Raw genomic sequence first — 7,708 nt, 5'->3', positions numbered from 1 at the left:
CATGTAAATAATGTATGATTAGGTAAGAGGTACGCGTGATCTAGCACGTGTACATAAAGGTATGCATGTATGTAATGATGTAGGAAAGGTTTGTACGTATATAGATGTGCATGTATGTATGTATAAAGATATGTACGAGCGTATGCATGTATGTAAAGATGTAGGAAAGGTACGTACGTATGTAGAAGTATATGTATGTATGTAATAAGTCATGTATGAGAGTATACACGTATGTAAAATTGAAGAGAAGATATGTACGAATGTAGATGTGTATGTATGTATGTATGTAATTACGCATGTATGCATGATTTTGTCACGTTGAGGGTTAACGTTATTAATGGTGCACCTTGAGATTGAAAAGTAATGCAGGTACATTATTGAAGCATCACCAGAAAATGGATACGCATGTGAAATGCTTAAAGTTTGAAAGATGACGAAATGTGAAGTGTACCCGAATGAATCTTGTTTATATAATGTGTACTAATGTTATGAATGTATGTGGTGAGTGCAGGTTATACGGATAACGGGCGAATTATCACAAGAATTAGAGATCGAAGACCGAGTCGCGAGATAGATTGTACGGGAATAATTAAGTATATACTATTAGTAACATGACTTATATTTTATCTTTGTAAAAGATACATTTTAAAACGAACTTTCAAGTAAGTCAAGACGTTTGTAATGAAAGAAATTTTATGGCACGAATTTCCGCTGCGACTTTTGATAAATACGAATTAGGGTGTAACAAGTTGGTATCAGAGCCCTGGTTTGAGAGAATCAAGTAATAGAAAGTAAATGCTTGAACTCAAACCGGTGTGCTCTCGTAATCAAGAACCCGTACAATCCAAGACTCGATCGAGGCCTAAATGCAAAGGCGAATGTAAGTATGTATTAGATTATGTACTTGAAGGAAACTAATAGTGTGTTATGTGCAAGGTAAGCTTAAGAGCGTGAAGAGGATGATCCGTGAATACAGAATAGGATGAACGCTAAGGCGGGCAATGGTGCAAATAGGCAAATTAACCCCAGGTACACACTACTAATATGTATGAGTACCGATGTCAAAAGAAAAAGGAAGGGGTCTCCTTGGGAGGGAAATTATTAAACGAAAGACAATGATGTGGTCTTGGGGAAGTTTTAGAAATGTGCACGAAACTGAAACCCATTTCTCGGGCATAAGGCGATGATTACACGAAGGCACGAAACTAGTGTGTGAATTGCGCACCTGGCCAGTACGCAAGAAGCATATGACGTTCGTGAGACCGTGGCAATTATTGCAGGTATGTCCGGTAGAACTGGGTAGCAGGTGGGCGCTATGTTGTAGCGAATGCGAAATAGCAAATCCATTGCGGATTTGGTTATGCTAACGAAGGTTATGAAAAGTTATGCGAGTCGACCGGTTCTGGCGAACAAGTCGAATAAGAATAAGCTACCATCCGTTTTGAACGAGTGATTTTGAATGCTCTAATGAATGTTAGAAGCTTAATCCGTTATACGGATTGAAAGAAGAGGTTATGATTAAATGCGAAAAACCCAATTATTTGGGTAGTGGAATATGTATGCTTAACTCTCTTTGAGAGTGTTTATGCCGAAACCCAATTATTTGGGTAGTCGAATGTGTATGCTTAACTCTCTTTAAGAGTGTTTATGCCGAAACCCAATTATTTGGGTAGTCGAATGTGTATGCTTAACTCTCTTTGAGAGTGTTTATGCCGAAACCCAATTATTTGGGTAGTCGAATGTGTATGCTTAACTCTCTTTGAGAGTGTTTATGCCGAAACCCAATTATTTGGGTAGTCGAATGTGTAAGAAAGAAGAAAGCTCATATGTGGATGGAACTAAAATGAAGTGATTATGATTCGACAACTGAGATGACTAACTTTAAAATCTTGTTGCTGAAGGTAGGTAAAACTTTAAGTTTTTGTTAAAACACATGTAAGGAAGAAAAGGTACGAATGATATGTTTGAAGCCGCTAGATGGATTCAAACATAGAAGGAATGAGGGGTATGGATGTTACATTTAAAACCGTGGGACGGATTTAAAACATGTACCTCGATACGTATATATATATAAATAACAAGAATGATATGTTAAGAAATGGCTGTGTATTGACCTGTTATGAATAGGTCTAACACACTAATGTCTTAAGAAGGAATCAATAAAGTATTGATGTAAAAACGAGGTCAGGTGATAAACATCATGTTTAAATAAAATCGAATGAAGTGTGTAAACCCCTAATTTTATAATGAGATTGGCAGAAATCATGATGCAATGAATCTACCGAGAACGGTGAAAGAATGCTCATGAATGAAAGCTCATGATACCAGATGGACAAGATCAACCCTGTTAAGATACGGATTCGTGAAGGAGCGAGTCAACTCGGGTTGTTACACGTTGGTCGGTGCCAAATTAGCAAGGTTAGTAAATGGTTTAACTTGTGGATGTTAAATAGAAAGTTACATATTGAATGATGCTTTTATGTGAACTGGTGGTACTAAACTTGAACGATCATAACTGTGGAAATTATGATAGAATATACGAAACGACAAGTGTCGATAAGAAATGCTAACCTTGATGCTCGGCTTGTTGGCCATGTTCATTTGAACAAGGCATGATAGAAAAGATATGCATGACATAGATAACAATAGTAACCATGGAAATAATGCTTAGTCTTCATGTTAAGTACGGATAAGTAGGTGTAAAAAGGGTGACTTGGTTGTAATAATAAGTCTTCGAATGATTGCAGTAGGCGTATGATAATAAATCGACCCTTCCTATGAACTTGAAGCTAATCAGAGGTAATGAGAGTAATGGAATGTGTAGGATAGCTCATAGCGAACAAAATGAAGGATAGTATATGAGGTATGAGTAGTATGAAATAATCGATTTATTTCGATTAGTAAATAAATGAATGTAATATGCGTAAATAGGAAGTTAGAAACAAGCCATAGACTTGGGTTTGCACGATTAATAATTGTATACAATTGGAATAAATTCGATGAATGAAATGCTAGTGATAGTATGTACTAGAAACTAGCAATATAAAGTAAAAGACACTAATAAGAGCTCTGGACCAGACCCTGACCTCGTGTTATTATGAAGGCAAATTACTAATTTAAGAAGATAAGGACAATGTGTACCATCATAATTATTCATGATTAAGACTTTTGCAAAGACCCGAATGACTTAGGTTGTAACGTGCCCATTGAATAAGTACAATAGAAGGGTTAGAGTAAGAACGAGAAAGGTTTCAGGGACGAAACCTTCTTTAAGGGGGATAGACTTGTAACACCCCAAATTTCGTAAGATATACTACAATGCTTTAATCGCAATATTTGGCGAAAAGAAATGATAAATATAGAATTCTACCATTAGTAAAGTTTTATAAACTATGGAAAGTATAAAACACATGTGCATATGAAGTTAACCAAGTTAGTATGTAAAATGAAATAAATGCCATGTTTTAAAAGATAAGGGGGTTAAAATGAAAAATGTTATAAATAAAATACTTGACCAAAAGTTAGTCAGTTTTTGGTGATGGTGTGCGATCGAGAGAAAGGGGAGGGGAAGAACAAAAACCCTAATCAGCCTAAATTCTTCAAATTGAGGGAGGAATTTGGCTCAAAACTAATGCATGAACCAAGATTCTTGACCACCCAAGTGTTCTTCACACCAAGTAAGTCGAATTTTATGCTTTGTTGATGTTTGACAAAATGGGTTATGATGAACTCATGAATTTCGGTTGAAATTAGCATGATTATTTGTTAATCCTATCATGTTAAGGTTTAAATTTTAGTTAGTTGAATGATTCAGAATGAAACCCATTGCATGAGAGTGAACATGATGATCACGATGATCTTGTAGATGATAAATTGTGATTTTGTGTTGTATGAAGTGTTGTACAATAGATTGTGATAGGTAAGCTTGACGTGGAATTGATGATTGTGAGACTTTGCTTGAATAAGATGATTCATGAGGTGAATGTAGGAAGAATATGCTTAGGACACTTGTACATTATGCTTAGAAAGTGGTACGCACGCCAAGTGTTTGATAAAATGACTAGGTGAAGCTAGAAAGTGAAATTGTATGCAAGTCGTGAGTTTACATGTATAGAAAGCGATTGTGATAAAAGTAGTAGTTTACTAACTGGAAATATATGCTTTAGATGGAACTCGTATACGAATTCGGGTTGAAAGTATATGTTGGTCAAATTTATGCATTAGGAGCTTGTACCTTGTGCTTGAATGGTGTAATGCTCACCTTGTATTAGATGTGCTTGAATCAAGGTAATTAAGAGCGAAGGTGTATGATATGTGAAAGTATATGTAAGCATATGTGTATGCGAATATGATTATGTGATCATGTGGTTGTAAGTACTCTAGCATCATAAGTACGAAATGTACATAGTGTCGTATGGTAGGTGCTAAATTAATATGTGTTTTATGCGTTAACATGATGGATTGCATGAGTCTAAAAGATGTGGTTTTGGATGTATGCTTCATGTTTATTAGACTTGACCATGAAAGTCAAATGTGAGTTACGCTTTTGATATGATCATTATATGTGAAATCGTGTACACTTACAAGGATGTGATTGCGGTAACATGAAAGCATTAGGGATCATGTGGACGTGGACTCAAGCACGAAAGACTAACGGGTCAAGAGAGGACAAGGAAGCCAATGCGAAAATGGACGCTCAAGGTAAGTGATTCCGTAATCACTTCTTAGTTATTTATGTAAAGTTATATGCAACTTAACTAGGTATGATAATTGAAGTCGAATAGGAACAAATGGTATGATATCGATGAAGTATTAAACGGATCTCAGCTTTGATCCGAGCAAGGTATGCGTGATTAAGAATCGTAACTAGGTAGTAGGATTGGTTACTTATGCAAGGTAGTGCTTTATTGTTAATAATGGGGCAAAGTTGTCAAAAACGCCCTTGGTGGGGATTTCGGGTAAACGACCTTAAAAGTCAGTTAGAAGTGAGTTATTCGATTAGAGTAATGTCTTGGTTTAGTATGAAAGCGAAGTATAGGGTTTTTGTATGTTATAGACCTTTAATGTATAAATACCCATAACGGGTCGAATAATTCATAAGTGAATAATAGGCCAAGAGCGTGTAAGTCAAGAATTTCCTTAACTCGGATGTTGGGTTTTAGGTCCATATGATAAATGGTGAATTTACAAGCATGTAGAAAGAAACGGGGGGTTAAACGGGTAAACGGTTCAAAAGTTATGCGCGTTTTAGTGCGTACGGACGACGAAACGGAACTGCAGAAAACTGCAGTTTCTAGAGGGCGTCGCCGACGGGTATGGGGGCGTCGCCGACGGGCTCCAGAAAGTGAACTTTTGTGCTGACGGGTTAATTTCCTGTCTACGGGTTTTTGGGCTACGGGTAAATGCAAGGCCCGTCGCCGACGGCCCTAGGGGCGTCGGCGACGGCCTCCCCAAGTTCCAAAAGCTGAAATCTTGTTATTTAAGTTAATTTATGTATCGTAGGCTTCGGTTTGTCATCCGTGGTCTACAGCGGACCTTCCAAACATGTTTTTGATGGTACCTTAGATGTTTATGAGCTATAAAGCTAAGTCTAAGACCCATGTAAATAATGTATGATTAGGTAAGAGGTACGCGTGATCTAGCACGTGTACATAAAGGTATGCATGTATGTAATGATGTAGGAAAGGTTTGTACGTATATAGATGTGCATGTATGTATGTATAAAGATATGTACGAGCGTATGCATGTATGTAAAGATGTAGGAAAGGTACGTACGTATGTAGAAGTATATGTATGTATGTAATAAGTCATGTATGAGAGTATACACGTATGTAAAATTGAAGAGAAGATATGTACGAATGTAGATGTGTATGTATGTATGTATGTAATTACGCATGTATGCATGATTTTGTCACGTTGAGGGTTAACGTTATTAATGGTGCACCTTGAGATTGAAAAGTAACGCAGGTACATTATTGAAGCATCACCAGAAAATGGATACGCATGTGAAATGCTTAAAGTTTGAAAGATGACGAAATGTGAAGTGTACGCGAATGAATCTTGTTTATATAATGTGTACTAATGTTATGAATGTATGTGGTGAGTGCAGGTTATACGGATAACGGGCGAATTATCACAAGAATTAGAGATCGAAGACCGAGTCGCGAGATAGATTGTACGGGAATAATTAAGTATATACTATTAGTAACATGACTTATATTTTATCTTTGTGAAAGATACATTTTAAAACGAACTTTCAAGTAAGTCAAGACGTTTGTAATGAAAGAAATTTTATGGCACGAATTTCCGCTGCGACTTTTGATAAATACGAATTAGGGTGTAACAGAAAAGTACGAGTATACTCACAATATTGCAAATTTTTCCGATTATCCAAGTGTTGACGAGTGTATGAGATGAGAAGGATGGAACACCGAAGTTTCGAGATTATGAGTGGTTATGATTGCGACTCCTAGTGAAATAACGCACGAGTAAGGTTTGGAACAATTCAAGAGAACGAACGAGAGTATTTGGCCTAGATATTCAAATATCGCGAACTCAATATTATTTATAGGTAAGGAAAATGAGAAATTCTAATATTTATTGTTTATAGATTAAATATTTAAATATTTTATTTTATCGTAAAAATTAACATTAGGGTTATAAAAGAATTGTAATAATTTTGTTGAGTGGCTATGTTAATTCTATATTAAAGGTTTTATTTAAGGAAGGAGTTAATCAATAAAACTTTTGGATTTGAATTACACTTACTAATTCAAAATTTGGTTTAAGAAAATAAATTTTGATTTATATAAACATGTTAAAAAAATATAATGTATAATAAACTTTAGTTTACATATAAACACGTCTTGTTTCACGGAATTTTACGAAAAACGAGCAGAGTTTCCTCTGTTTTCAGACGATCCCGACAACACAAGTTTTCGATTATTTGCTTTTCAAAACTCAACTATTCAATAATAACATAAATAAATATAGTTCTAAGTGTTTTTCTAAATAAGATATAAGGTTCGATTTCACGAAACAAAATATTAATTAAGCACAAAACAATTAAATTAGTAATCTCGTCATTGTTGTTCAAGGCTCGTGATGAACCCGTGACCCCGGGTTGACCAGATGACGGTTTGACCCGACACGAGGAAATGAACCGACTCGAACTAGACTGAACTGAAACTGATGAACCAGAGTCGCATCGACTGAACCGAGAAGTTGACCGACTGCAAGGCGACTGGACCAGAGTCCCGAGTCTGCACAAATCGAGCAAAAGAACGATTGAATCAAACTGACCGGAAACTGAATCGCACGAAACCAAAACAAAATCTGGATCTAAAAAAAACTAACCTGAACTGAACCGGTTGGACATAGCTGAAACTGAAACCGAAGCTCGAACTGGAACCAAATCAACACTAAACCCGAATCGAACCTGCTGAACCGAACCACCGCACGTCGGCCGGCCCGGAGTTCCGTCGGTCCGCCAATCGTCCTCATCTTCCATCCTGCCTCTCACTCTCGTCTCTTTGCTCGACGTCGCCGCCGCCGCGATGGCGGTGTCGCTGACTGCCGGAACAAAACAAAAGAGGGAACGAGGGTGTCGCTGCGGGTGGTGTTGTTGTCGGGCTACGGAGGATCCGAGAGGAGAGGGGGAACGTACAGGTGGGTGTCGGAGTTTGACCGGAACCGATTGACCGCTCCA

This window comes from Helianthus annuus, chromosome 11 (genome assembly GCF_002127325.2).
Source record: "Helianthus annuus cultivar XRQ/B chromosome 11, HanXRQr2.0-SUNRISE, whole genome shotgun sequence".
Taxonomy (NCBI): Eukaryota; Viridiplantae; Streptophyta; class Magnoliopsida; order Asterales; family Asteraceae; genus Helianthus; species Helianthus annuus.
The sequence above is the reverse complement of the archived record's forward strand: the minus strand, read 5'-3'. Positions refer to the sequence as shown.